Here is a 14,648-nt window from a genome sequence, read left to right as displayed (position 1 = left end):
TAAGAAGAAAACTCATAGCTCTGAGTGACTCCAAACTGAAGAAAACATACACTAGCAGCTTTACAGCTCACTTAAAAGCTCTAGTACAAAAAGAATAAATAGAGTCAAGAGGAGTAGACTGGAGTAAGTAATGAAACTCAGAGCAGAAATCAACCAAGTAGAAATAAAAAGAACCATACAAAGAATCAACAAAACCAGGAGCTGGTTCTTTGAGAATATCAACAAGATTGACAAACTCTTAGCCAGACTAACTAGAGGACACAAAGAGAGTATCCAAATTAACAAAGTTAGAAATGAAAGGGGAGACATAACAAAAAAAAAAAAAAAAAAAAACTGAGAAAATTCAAGAAATCATCAGATCCTACTACAAAAGCCTATACTTAACGAAACTGGAAAATCAGGAGGAAATGGACAATTTTTTAGACATATACCAGGTACCAAAGATAAATCTGGATCAGATAAACCATCTAAACAGTCCCATAACACCTAAAGAAATAGAAGCAGTCATCAAAAGTCTCCCAACCAAAAAAAGCCCAGGACCAGATGGGTTCAGTGCAGAATTCTATCAGACCTTCATAGAAGACCTAATACCAATACTCTTTAAACTATTCCACAAAATAGAAACAGAAGGAACACTATGCGATTCATTCTTCAAAGCCACAATTATGCTCATACCTAAACCACACAAAGACCCTACAAAGGAAGAGAACTTCAGACTAATTTCCTTCATAAATATTGATACAAAAATGCTCAATAAAATTCTTTAAAATCTAATCCAAGAACACATCAAAAAGATAATTCACCATGATCAAGTAGGCTTCCTCCCAGGGATGCAGGGATGGTTCAATATACAGAATGCCACCAAAGTAAATCTACTATATAAAAAAACTCAAAGAAAACAAACTACATTCTCTACTGAGAAATACTAAATGGCTGAGAAGCACCTAAAGAAATGTTCACCATCCCTAGTCATCAGAGAAATGCAAATCAAAACAACCCTGAGATTCTACCTCATACCAGTCATAATGGCTAAGATCAAAAACTCAGGTGACAGCAGATGCTGACAAGGATGTGGAGAAAGAGGAACAGTCCTTCCTTTTTGATGGGGTTGTAAGCTGATACAACCACTCTCAAATCAGTCTGGTGGTTCCTCAAAAAATTGGACATAGTACTACCTGAGGACCCAGCTATACCATTCCTGGGCATATATCCAAAATATGTTCCAACATATAACAAGGATTCATGCTCCTCTATGTTCATAGCAACCTTATTTATAATAGCCAGAAGCTGGAAAGAACCCAGATGTCCTTCAACAATGTAATAAATCTAGAACTTGTGCTATATATACACAATGGAGCACTACTCGGCTATTGAAAACAATGACTTAATGAAATTCTTAGGCAAATGGATGGAACTAGAAGCTATCATCTTAGTTAGGTAACCCATTCACAAAAGAACAGGCATGTTAAGCATTCCCTGATAAGTGGATACTTGCCCCCGAATGCTCTGAATGCCCAAGAAACAATCACAGACCTTATGAAGCTCAAAAAGAAAGAAGGTCAAATGTGGATGTATCAGTCCTTCTTAGAAGGGAGAATAAAACACTCACAGAAGTAAATACAGGGACAAATAGAGGACCAGAGATTGAAGAAAAGATCATCCAGAGGTTGCCTCATCTGGGAATCCATCCCATATGCAGCCACCAAACCCATATTATATTGCTGATGCCAAGAAGTGTTTACTGGCAAGAGCCTGATATGGACGCCTCCTCAGAGGCGCTGCCAGAGTCATACTAATACAGATGAGGATGCTTGCAACTAACCATTGGATTGTCCACAGGGACCCCAATGAAGGAGCTAAAGAAAGAACTGGAGAAGCTTAAAGGGTTTGTAACCTCATGGGAAGAACAACATTATCAACCAACCAATCCCTCCACAGCTCGCAGGGACTAAAACACCAACCAGTAAGTATGTATGGAGAGACCCATGGCTCCAGTTACATATGTAGCAGAGAATATCATTGTCTGGCATCAATGCAAGAAGAGGTCTTTGGTCCAGTGAAGGCTCGTTTTTCCAGTGTAGGGGAATGCCAAGGTGCTGAGGTAGGAGTGGGTTGTTGGGAGAGGGAGCACCTTCATGAAAGCAAGGTGACAGGGTAGGGATGGGAGTTGGGGAAAAGAGGATAACATTTAAAATGTAAATACAGAGGATATCCAATAAAAATGAAAAATAAAAATAAAAACAAAGCAAAGCAGACCTGGTTTCCAGTTTCTTCCAGCATTTCTCTGTTCCTACCTGGCATGCCCTGCCCTCAACCGTGTATTTTCCAGCTCAAGGTTAGGTTGTCTTTTTCCCAGGTGCTCAACCCTGTATAATCTAGGTATTTTGGCATCTCCTCTTCTCTTCCTCTCTCTCTCTCTCTCTCTCTCTCTCTCTCTCTCTCTCTCTCTCTCTCTCTCTCTCTCTCTCTCCCTCTCTTTCTTTCTCTGAGCATGCATTGTTTCTGTCTTTTTTTTTTCCCCATCCCCTCTCACTCCCTTCGCATGGTGACTCCCCTGGCCTTCTTTCTTGGGACCAGTGAATTTACCCAAGGGTAGCTTCCCAATGAACCTATGTCTGATACAATCTAATCTGGCTTGAATTGGCTCACTTCACTAACAGAGAAGTAACCCATCAATGGGACACAGCCCAATCCTTTAGAAACAGCTTTCATCAAAAACAGAAATGGACCTATTTTGTCTTTACTATAAGGTGGCTTTTAGAAGCCTACAATGGAGGGAGGATGATTCTTCACTACAAAGTAAGACTATCTGAAGCAAAACAAAACAAAATAAAGCATTGCCCAATGAAACAAGGCTTGACATGTATCGGATTCTTTCTTTCACTGGGAGCAAACTGAAGGATGTGAAAGCCTTTCAAGGAGATGCAAAGTCATGGTGCCTCACCTCCGGAGCCAGACCCACTTCTTCTGTTTCAAACAAAAGTCCTCAACAATCATACATTCCTGACATTCTTCAGTGATGGCCAGGTCCAGCTGTGGCAGCCAAGGAGTATAAAACAAGTCAAAAGCAAGAGCCCAGACCCCAGACAATTCCTTCCTGCTCAAAAACTGTCACCTTTTGAATCAAGCTCTACTCCTAAATTCTGGCAGATTTCTCTGTAAACGTCTTGCTAGCATGCACTGTTTTCTCTATGTCCATCAGCAACTTGATTCTGCCACTCAATCAAACAGCTTATAAGAATGAAATGTGAGAAGAAAAGAATACTTAACATTTTAATATTTGTAATAATTTCTACAATGATTTCTAGGCACCTAGTATAATTTATCGTTATCTTAAAATATACTGCAATTTTTATAGTATTGGTCTATGTACACTGTATACTAAAATATACTCAATAGTTTTCCAAACTTAAGCTCTTAATGGGTATAATAGGCTCTTAGAAGAAAGGGTGTCCAGTTTTTCATTTCACACACAGATTTTGTAGTGCTATAAAGACTGACCGTAAATGAACTAACCGGACACACACACCCCTGAACACACACAAACCCCTGAGATCCCAGGGACTAAACCACCAAACGAAGAGTATACATGGGTCAGCCCATGGCTCCAGCTGCATGTGTAGCAGAGGATGGCCTTCTCCCGCATCAGTGGGAGGGGAGGCCCTGGGACCGGTGGAGGCTTGTTGCTCCAGGGTGGGAGAATGATAGAGGGGTTAGGCAGGAGTGGGTGGGTGGGTGTGAGCGAGCACCCTCTTAGAGGCAAAGGTGGGGGTTGGGATAGAGGGTTTCCGAAGGGAAGACCAGGGAGGGGGGCAGCATTTGACAAGTAAATAAATAAAATAATCAAATTCAAAAACAAGAAATCTGAAAGAAAAAAAAAGACTGATTGTAGTATCTTTCACTTGCCATTTTTCTGTAATGTTCTTGCCATTATGAATATAGGTGAATGTGGGGGAAAAGATTTTTGTCTCTAAACAAAGCAATGGATTATGCTGCTTGGTATAAATTGTTCCATATATGTGTGGCTTCATTATTTACTTCTCTACAAAGGTTCTTCATCAGCTTCTTTGTGCTCTTTTGTCATAGAAAAAGTGTAACGTGTGAATGCCTTAGGGACAGGTTGTCCTCAAGATTTATAAGATCTAAAAATATTCTGCATGTGTGAGTCTAATTAAAGTCTCCAACTGTAGACTGCAAATACAACAGACACAGTTTCTAATCTTTCTCTTTACTATCTTCCAGAGAGTTGGATAGTGGAACAAAACATCAAGTTTTCCTAATGGTAAAAGAACCCAAAAATATTTTCTCATGATACTTCAAAGAAATTATTGTCAATTTTCTCTTTATTTGTATATTTCTCATAAATTATGACTTTGTTAATTTAATATGCATCCACTTATCTGTGTCATAAGTGCCTCTGTAGGGACACATAAGCACTGTAGGACTTTCTTTGACTATCGAGTTCCTCCTACTAATAGAACATAAAGTTTTATTACTTATTTGCCAATTGTTTCATTTCTCTGCTGGGGAAATCAAACTTGGCATGAGTAGCCGGTCCCTTCCCACAGAGCCATTTTCAACACACACGTTCTTTTGTTCTTTATCTCTGTGACTGCAAGTTTTATATTTCACATTTATGATTTTCCAGAATTCCATACTTTTGACCATTATAAAAGGTGATTCAAGAAAGCTGATTTGGCTCCTTGTACCATAGGATAAGAAGCAAAGTAAAATTTTACCATCCTAAATTTAAAGGAAGGTCCTACCATTTTCATTCAGTTTGAACAGTAAGCCTATAAGATAAAAAAAAAATGTAAACTTCAATAAGTTTTAACTAAAACATATTTATTAATTCATACTTCAAGTAGCATTTTATTTATTATTTACAAATATATATGCCTTACTAATCATGTTATTAGAACTTCTATCTAATGTAGCATAATTTGTTTGCAATAACAATTCTCAAATATTATGAGTGAATAACTGGATTACTGAGTTGGGCATAATCTTAAAATGGTTCAAAGATTTTCAACAAAACATACAAGAAAAGGAAAGAAAAGCAAGGCAGATGAGGAGGATGCTTAGAAGGCGAAGTGTTGACTCTGTAAGTGTAAGAACCTGAATTTAATCCTCACAATACACACTTAAAAGGCCTGGTGGTATGTACTTTTGACCACAGAGCGTCAAGGGAGAGCACATAGACCGGAACTCACGGGCCAACTAAGTTATGCAGCTTAATTGTTAAGTGCTCCACCAAGGGAGAGACCTTGTCTCAAGAAAAGAAAAGTAGAAGGTATAGAAAAATGAGGCTGAGAAGCCAAGGATGGTCTTGATCTCAGCAGGCTGACGTTTCTGTATTAGAACAGTGAAGGAGAGTTTCCATAGGATGCAGGCTCAGGACATTTACAGGGCCTGGGAGATATGTCTATATAAATAGGTAGTTACCAAAAAGTTACAGCTATTTTTTTGTGGTTTGAGTTGGGAGCAGGGTGGGTTGTTTTCCACACCAGGATATATTGTTTCTGTAGGTAAAGCAGACAGGTTGGACTGGAACCAAGTAATTCTTTATGGCTAAAGACTATTGCCCAGTACTGCCGGACTCGATTCTTCATGACCTGAGGCTAGTACCCATCAGATGGCATCTGAGGAACAACACCTGAGTTTGACCTCTTGCCTGGACTCACAAATACAGACATGTGCAAGTGCACACACACACACATGCACACACACAACATACACATAGAAAGAAATGCAATCAAAACAAAAAAAAACCCACATGTTTCTTTTTTGAGTGTAAAAATGCCAACAAAGGCCAGAAATGGGTATCAGGTCCCCAAAAGCGAAGGAGTGAGCCACCTAACAGGGTGCTGGGAATAGAACTTGGCTTCTCTGGGAAAGTGGGGAACAATTTTAACTACTGAGTCATCTCTCCAGCTCCTTGTATTTCTTGATAGTAGAGAAAATGCCCACAATTTACAAAAAAAGGAATTGTAAAAACATGAAAAATTAGCAAGCTATGGCATTTACAACTGGAGAAGGGGACGCATAAGCTAAACTTATTAAAACTTCAACCTTTATCACCTTTAAGTGGATATTCCTAAAACTGTATCGGTAAACGTTTCATAAGTCACTAGAAAAACAATAAATGAATTTTACTAAAGAAAACAAGGCTTCTTACCCATGTATAGTGTGTGTGTGTGTGTGTGTGTGTGTGTGTGTGTGTGTGTGTGTGTTTGAATTCTGAGGATCCAACTCGGGTCCTGATGTTTACAATAAAAGCACAGAGGCAAATGTCATCTTCTCAACACCATTATTCCCTTCCACGCCCATCTTCAACATATTTGGGTTTGTTCAAGGGGAGGGAACCAACCAATCAGCATGAGTTGAGGCTGTAACTTCACACAAAATAAAAAAAGCTGAGGATGAAAAACACAAGTCATATCCTTTTATTGATGGAACATCTAAGATCTAATTAGACACTTAAACATTTTAGCCCAGGTGGATGAGACAGTGGGAGTGTTGAAGTTGGTACTGTTTACAGAATAATTGGCCAGATCTAATAACAACCGGAAGGAACTCTTAGGAATCACTGTGAATAGATGGGAAGTAAACCTAAGCATATCAAGTACATATTAAATGTAGGTATTCTGCAATGTATACCAACTTCAAAGCATTGTGTTGCCATGACATGTAAATGTAATTATCATTTCTTTTTTTTTCTCTGTTTTTTTATTAGATACTCTCTTTATTTACATTTGAAATGTTATCTCCTTTGCCCACCCCTCTCCCATCCCCCTCCCCCTCTACTTGTCTTCACAAAGGTGCACTAGCTCCCAATCACCCTCCCCACCTCAGTACCTTGGCATTCCCCTACATTGGGAAAACTTGCCCTCATTGGACAAAAGGTCTCTTCTCACATTGATGCCAGACACTGCTGTCCTCAGCCACATATTCAGCTGGAGCCATGGGCCTCACGGTGCTTGCTCGATGGTTGGTGATCTAGTCCATGGGAGCTGCGGAGGATTTGATTGGTCAACGATGTTTTTCCCATGAGGCCACAGCCCCCTTCAGCTCCTTCATTTCTCCCACCCCACCCTAGCACCCTCAACAGGGTCCCCTTACTCAGTCTGAAGGTTAACTATAAGCCTGCTCAGCTGCATGATGCTGGCAGAACCCCTGAGGAGGCACCCCTATCTGGTTCCTGCCAACAAGCACCTCCCAGCATCAGCAATAGTGTTTGAGCTCAGTGGCTGCACATGGGGTGGATGCCCAGGTGAGGCAGCCCCTGAATGATCCTCTCTTCTATCCCAGCTCTTCCACCTGATCCTGTACCTCCTCTCATGAGTGTTTTCTTCTCCCTTCTAAGAAAAACTAAGGCTGCAACGTTCTGGCCTTCCTTCTTTTTGAACTTCCTAAGGTCTGTGATTGGTTTCTTAGGTATTGAGACTGTTATGTGGCTAGTATTCAATTGTCAGTGACTGCATACCATGTGTGTTCTTCTGTAACTGGGTAACCTCACTCAGGATGATATTCTCTAGTTCCATCCATTTGCCTAGGAATTTCGTAAAGTCATTGTTTTTAATATCTGAGTGGTATATGTACCACACTTTCTGTATCCATTCCTCTCTTGAATGACATCTGGGTCCTTTCCAGCTTCTGCCTATTATAAATAAGGCTGCTACAAACATGGTGGAGCATGTGTCCTTATTATATGTTGGAGCATCTTTGGAGTATATGACCAGGAGTGGTATAGCTGGGTCCTCAGATAGTACTATGTTCAATTTTCTGAGGAACCGCTGGACTGATTTCCAGAGTGGTTGTACCAGCTTACAACCACATCAATAGTGGAGGAGTGTTCCTCTTTCTCTACATCCTAGCCAGCATCTGCTGTCATCTGAGTTTTGACCATAACCATTCTGACTAGTGTGAAGTGAAATCTCAGGGTTTGTTGATTTGCATTTCCCTGATGACTAGGGATGCTGAGCATTTCTTTAGGTGCTTCTCGGCCATTCAGTATTCCTCAGTTGAGAATTCTTTGTTTAGCTCTGTACCCCATTTTTTAATAGGATTGTTTAATTCTATGGAGTCTAATTTGTTGACTTCTTTGTACATATTAGATATTAGCTCTCTATCAGATGTGGAATTGGTAAAGATCCTTTCCCAATCTGTTGGCTGCCATTTTCTCTTCTTGACAGTGTCCTTAGCCTTACAGAAACTTTGCACTTTAAAGAGGTCCTATTTGTCGATTCTTCATCTTAGACCATAGGTCATTGGTGGTGTTCTGTTCAGGAAAATTTCTCCTATGCCTATGTATTCTAAGTTCTTGTCCATTTTCTCTTCTAATAGTTTCAGTGTACCTGGTTTTATGTGGAGGTCTCTGATCAACTTGCCCTTGATCTTTGCACAAGAAAATAAGAAAGAATAGATTTACATTCTTCTGCATGCTGACTGCAAGTTAAACAAACATCATTTGTTGAAGAGGTTGTCCTTTTTCCGTTGAATGTTTTTAGTGCCTTTGTCAAAGATCATGTGACCATAGGTGTGAGGGTTCATTTCTGGGTCTTCAATTCTGTTCCATTTATCTACCTGCCTATCTCTGTACCAATACCATGTAGTTTTTATAACAATTGCTTTGTAATATAGCTTGAGGTCAGGAATGGTGATTCCCATAGAAGTTTTTTTGTTGTTGAGAATAGATTTCCCTATCCTAGGTTTTCTGATATTCTGTAAGAATTTGCAAATTGATCTTTCTAACTCTACAAAGAATTGAGTTGGAATTTTGATGGGGATTACATTGAATCTGTAGGTTGCTTTTGGTAAGATGGCCATTTTTAGAATGTTGATCCTTCCAATCCATGAGCATGGGAGATCTCTTCATCTGTTCTGAGATCTTCTTCAATTTCCTTCTTCATCGATTTAAAGTTTTTGTCACACACATCGTTCACTTGCTTAGTTAGGGACACACCAAGGTATTTCATATTGTTTGTGACTATTATGAAGGGTATCTAATTTCTTCCTATGCATGTTTATCCTTTGAGTAGAGGAAGGCTACTGATTTGTTTGAGTTAATTTTAAACCAGCTATTTTACCGAAGTTGTTTATCTGCTGTAGGATTTCTCTGGTGGAATTTTTGGGGTCACTTAAGTATACTATCATATCATCTGCAAATAGTGATATTTTACCTTCTTCCTTTCCTATTTGTATGCCTTTGACAATCATTTGTTGTCTAATTGCTCTGGCCAGGAATTCCAGTACTATATTGAATAGGTAGGGGGAGAGTGGGCAGCTGTTTCTAGTCTGTGATTTTACTGGGATTGCTTCAAGTTTCTCACCGTTTAGTTTGATGTTGGCTACCGGTTTTCAGTGTATTGTTTTTACTATGTTTAGGTATGGGTCTTGGATTCCTGCTCTTTACAAGACTTTTAACATGAAGGGGTGTTGAATTTCTTCAAATAATTCTCAGCATCTAGTGAGGTAATCATGTAGTTTTTTTTTTTTTCTTTGAGTTTGTTTATATGGTGGATTATGTTGATGGTTTTTTTATATACTGAACCATCCCTGCATCCCTGGGAGGAGGCCTACTTGATCATAGTGAATGATGGTTTTTATTTGTTCTTAGATTACATTTGCAAGAATTTTAGTGAGTATTTTGAATCAATGTTCATGGGGGAAATTGGTCTGAAGTTCTCTTTCTCTGTACGGTCATTTTGTGGTTTAGGTATGAGCATGATTGTGACTTCAAATAATGAGTAGGGTAGTATTTCCTCTGTTTCCATTTTGTGGAATAGTTTGGAGAGTATTAGTGTTAGGTCTCCTATGAAGGTCTGATAGAATTCTGCACTGAACCCATCTGGTGCTGGGCTTTATTTGTTTGGGAGGCTTTTGATGACTGCTTCTATTTCTTTAGGTGTTATGGAGCTGTTTAGATGGTTTATCTGACCCTGATTTGACTTTGATGCATAGAATCTGTCCAGAAATTTGTCCATTTCTGATAGATTTTCTAGTTTTGTTGCATATGGGCTTTTGTAGTAGGATCTGATAATTTCTTAAATTTCCTCAGTTTTTTTTTTTTTTTTTGTTATGTCGCCCCTTTCATTTCTGATCTTGTTAATTTGGATGCTCTCTCTGTGCCCTCTAGTTAGTCCAGCAGAGGGTTTATCAATCTTGTTGATTCTCTCAAAGAACCAGCTCTTGGTTCTGTTGATTCTTTGTTTAGTTCTTTTTGTTTCTACTTGGTTTATTTCTGCTCTGAGCTTGATTATTTCCCGCCGTCTACTTCTCTTGGGTGTATCTGCTTCTTTTTGTTCTAGAGCTTTTAGCTGTGCTGTCAGGTTGCTAGTGTATGCTCTCTCCAGTTTCTTTTGGAAGCACTCAGAGCTATGAGTTTTCCTCTCAGTACTGCTTTCATTGCATCCCATAGGTTTGAAATATGTTGTGCCTTCATTTTCATTAAATTCTAAAAAAAATCCTTAATTCCTTTTTTCATTTCTTCCTTGACCATGTTATCATTGAGCATCGAATTGTTCAGCTTCCCTGTGTATGTGGGAGTTTTCTGTTCCTTATTGTTGTTAAAGACCAGCCTTAGTCCATGGTGATCTGATAGGATGCACTTGAGTATTTTTATCTTCTCTTATCTATTGAGGCCTGTTATGTGATCAACTATATGATCAGTTTTGGAGAAGATACTGTGAAGTGCTGAAAAGAAGGTATATTCTTTTGTTTTAGAATAAAATGTTCTATAGATGTCTGTTAAATCTAATTGGTTCCTAACCTCTGCTAGTTTTGCTGTGTCTCTGTCCAGTTTCTGCTTCCATAATCTGTCCATTGCTGAGACTGGGGTGTTGAAGTCTCCCACCTTATTATGTGTGGTACAATATATGCTTAGAGCTTTGGAGGTGTTTCTTTTATGATTGAGGGTGCCCTTTTATTTGGAGCATAAATGTTCAGGATTGAGAATTCATCTTGATAGATTTTTTTTTTTTTTTTTTTGGATGAGTAAAAAGTGTCCTTCCTTATCTTTTTTGATAACTTTTGGTTGAAATATATTTTATTTGATATTAGAATGGCTACTCCAGCTTGTTTTTTGGGACCATTTTCTTAGAAGTTTTTTCCCAGCCTTTTACTCTGAGGTAGTGTCTGTCTTTGTCCCTGAGATGAATTTCCTGCTATGCCGCAAAATGCTGGATTCTCTTTACATATCCAGTCTGATAGTCTATGTCTTCTTATTGGTGAATTTAGTCCCTTGATGTTAAGAGATATTAAGGAAAAGTGATTGTTGTTTCTTATTATTTTTGTTGTTAGGGGTAGAATTATTGTTTGTGTGTTTTTCTTCTTTTGGTTTTCTTACATGATTATTTTCATGATTTTTCTAGGTTGTAGTTTCCTTCCTTGTGTTGGATTTTCCATCTATTGTCCTTTGTAGGGCTGGATTTGTGGTCAGATATTTTGTAAATTTGCTTTTGTCCTGGAATATCTTGGTCTCTCCATCTATGGCAATCAAGAGTTTTGCTGGATATATTGCCTGCGATGGCATTTGTGTTCTCTTAGGGTCTGTATGACATCTGTCCAGGATCTTCTAGCTTTCATAGTCTCTGTTGAGAAGTCAGGTATGATTCTGATTGGTCTGCCTTTGTATGTTACTTGTCCTTTTTCCCTTACTACTTTTAGTGTTTTTTTCTTTGTTTTGAACATTTGGTGTTTTGACTATTATGTTTTGGGAAGAATTTCTTTTCTGGTCAAATCTATTTGGAGTTCTGTAGGCTTCCTGTATGTTCATGGTCATCTCATTCTTATGGGTAGGGAAGTTTTCTTCTATGATTTTGTTGAAGATATTTACAGTGCCTTTTAGTTGGGATTCTTTGCCCTCTTCTATTCCTATTATCCTTAGGTTTGGTCTTCTCATTGTGTCCTGGATCTCCTGGGCATTTTGAGTTAGGAGCTTTTTGGGTTTTGCATCTTCTCTGACTGTTGTGACTATATTTTATGTGTTGTCTTCTGCCCCTGAGATCATCTCTTCCATCTCTTGTAGTCTGTTGGTGATGCTTGTATCTATGATTCTTGGTTTCTTTCTTAGGTTTTCTATCTCCAGGGTTGTTTCTTTTTCTGTTTTTTTTTTTTTTTTTTTTTTTTTGTTTCCATTTTCATTTTTAATTCCTTCGCCTGTTTGGTTGTGTTTTCTTGTAGTTCTTTGAGTGATTTCTCCTGGTTCTCCTGTAATTGTTTAAGGGAGTTTATTCCTGAACTTCTCAAGGATCTCCATCATTATTGTGAAGTATGATTTTAAGTCTAAATCTTGTTTTTCTGGTATCTTGGGAAATCCACTACTTGCTGTGGTGGCAGAACCGGGTTCTGATGTTGCTGAGTTGTCTTGGTTTTCATTGCTTAGGTTCTTTTGCTTTCCTCTAGCCATCTTGTTATCTGTGATTACAGGTGATCTTTTTGTCTCTGACTGGAGCTTTTCTCTCTTGTGGTTCTGAGTGCCCTGGATGTTTGGCTCTTTGTGGGCAGGCAGGGAGTTCTGATGGCAGCGACTTGGTTCTACCACTGTAGGCTCAGGTTTTAGAGCGATTGCCAGGCTGTTCTGGGAGCTCAGCCTTCCGTGCGCAGGTCCTGTGTCTTGCTGGAGGTCACACAGCCCTCTCTCTGGGCTGGAAAGTGTAATTATCATTTCTAAGTTAATTTTTTTACATAATAGCAACAGAACTTTAAAAGTTCACATTTCTCACTACTATTTATCATTCAAAGCCATGTTTATTTTCCTTTTTTTTTTCTTTATTTCATGTTTATTTTCTAACATAAGGAGTAATTAAACACAAAGCAATGCTGAGATGGAAACATTAATTACCCTGAGTTGATCAGCAAATGTTGCATTCCTGTAGACTTTGATCCATAAATATGTGCAAATATTTTTAAAAGGCTTCTTATACTGTGTGTTAAGACACTATTAGAAGAGATGGAAACGTCAACCACCTTGATTTAACTGTTAAATAATGAATACTTGTATTAAGTTGTCATGGTTCCTCCTCATAAATCTGAACTAAAGGAAATTCTCCTTACCAGCTCTATTTTAAAAGCATATATTGCTAGTAAAAGTTAGGCGTGGTTTTAGGTTTTGTGACAATAGGAGACAAGATGTGTAATTTAAAAGTAGCACTTCATAGGTGGCAGCCAGCAGGAGGCTGATGAAGGAACTTGAAGAGATCGGCAAATGTGGAATGAAATCTTTCCTAACACCCAAGTTGATGAAGCTAATTTATTGACTTAGCAAGGGCTTGCTGTTCCCGACAGCCCTCCATATGATGCCTTCAACATCAAAATCAATTTTTCAGCAGTGTGTCCATTCAAACCCCCCAACATCACATTTAAAACAAAAGTGACATCGGTGAGAACAGGCAGGTCTGTCTGCCAGTAATTAGTGCTGAAAACTGGAACCTAGCCACCAAGACTGACCAAGTAATTCAGTCCCTCATAAAACTGGTGAACGACTCCCAGACTGAGTACCCACTCTGGGCTGACCTAGCTAAAGAATACTCTAAGGACCATAAAAAAAATCAGTAAGAATAATTTAGAGTTCATACACACACACACACACACACACACACACACACACACACACACATATATATATATATATATATATATACATATATATATATATATATGTATATGAAAGCGACTTGTGGAATAAAATCTACCATGCACGATTCCAGCAAGTTCAGATACCCTACAGGAGCAGTACATCCAGATACCCCACAAAGCACTAATCTGGAAAATTGACATGTGCCACCAACTGGCATCTGCTTTTGGCAATTACAAACTTACTACAGTTTTCCTAATTAAAAGTGGTCTAGGTAACCTGTAAAGAAGGATTTAAAATTTTAGATGTCCTAAAAAAAGTTTTTTTGAAAAAATAAAGTAGCACCTCATAGTGAAATGTCTGCCCTTTTTGTGTATTAATTTCAAAGATTCCACAAGGAAACAGGTACAGTTGACCACAGACGGAACTCAAGCTCAAGGTTCCAAAGTGGGACCTGAAAAGAAAGATGAGACTGTGGAAAAGTTAAATGTACGATTTAAATAAATATAAGCTGGGGTGATTTGCGTAACAATTGGCATCCATTTCGCATTGGCCAGTATTTATGGAAAAGGAGATGGGGGTGTGTCTGTGTTTATGTGAAGTCTAGCTAGCTATGCAGAGGACTGAAGAACCGGGCTGTCAGAAGCGGTCTTCTGGGCTGGCTTTCTGGATTTCCTTTGAACTCTTTTTCAACATTATGCTACGCAGCAGCTTGTCTTTTGTTGGTAGAAGGGAAAGGAAAAACACGGAAGACCAGGCTTTAGTTTCTAAACTAAAGCTCTGCTGGGCTGATTGCTCAAGTGGCTTTCCAAGGCAAAACAAGTGGGGACATTAAAGTTCCTGTTTCTATTGGACCACTACTGAGCCCACCGCCACCACCTTTTTTTTTTTTCATTCTCAATACCAAATAGAGCAGGTTTCAATGTATCTTACAGACACCTTAATCGGTCTCAGGGGTGTTTTGTTTTGTTTTTCTCCCCAATTTGATTGGCATTTAGAGAAGATAACGGAAAATGAAATGCAAATGTTCAGACAGGAAATATGACGAAGGATTTTTTTTTGTCATTGAATT

Source organism: Micromys minutus, assembly GCF_963924665.1.
Source record: "Micromys minutus genome assembly, chromosome: 30".
Classification (NCBI taxonomy): domain Eukaryota; kingdom Metazoa; phylum Chordata; class Mammalia; order Rodentia; family Muridae; genus Micromys; species Micromys minutus.
Note: the sequence above shows the minus strand (reverse complement) of the source record.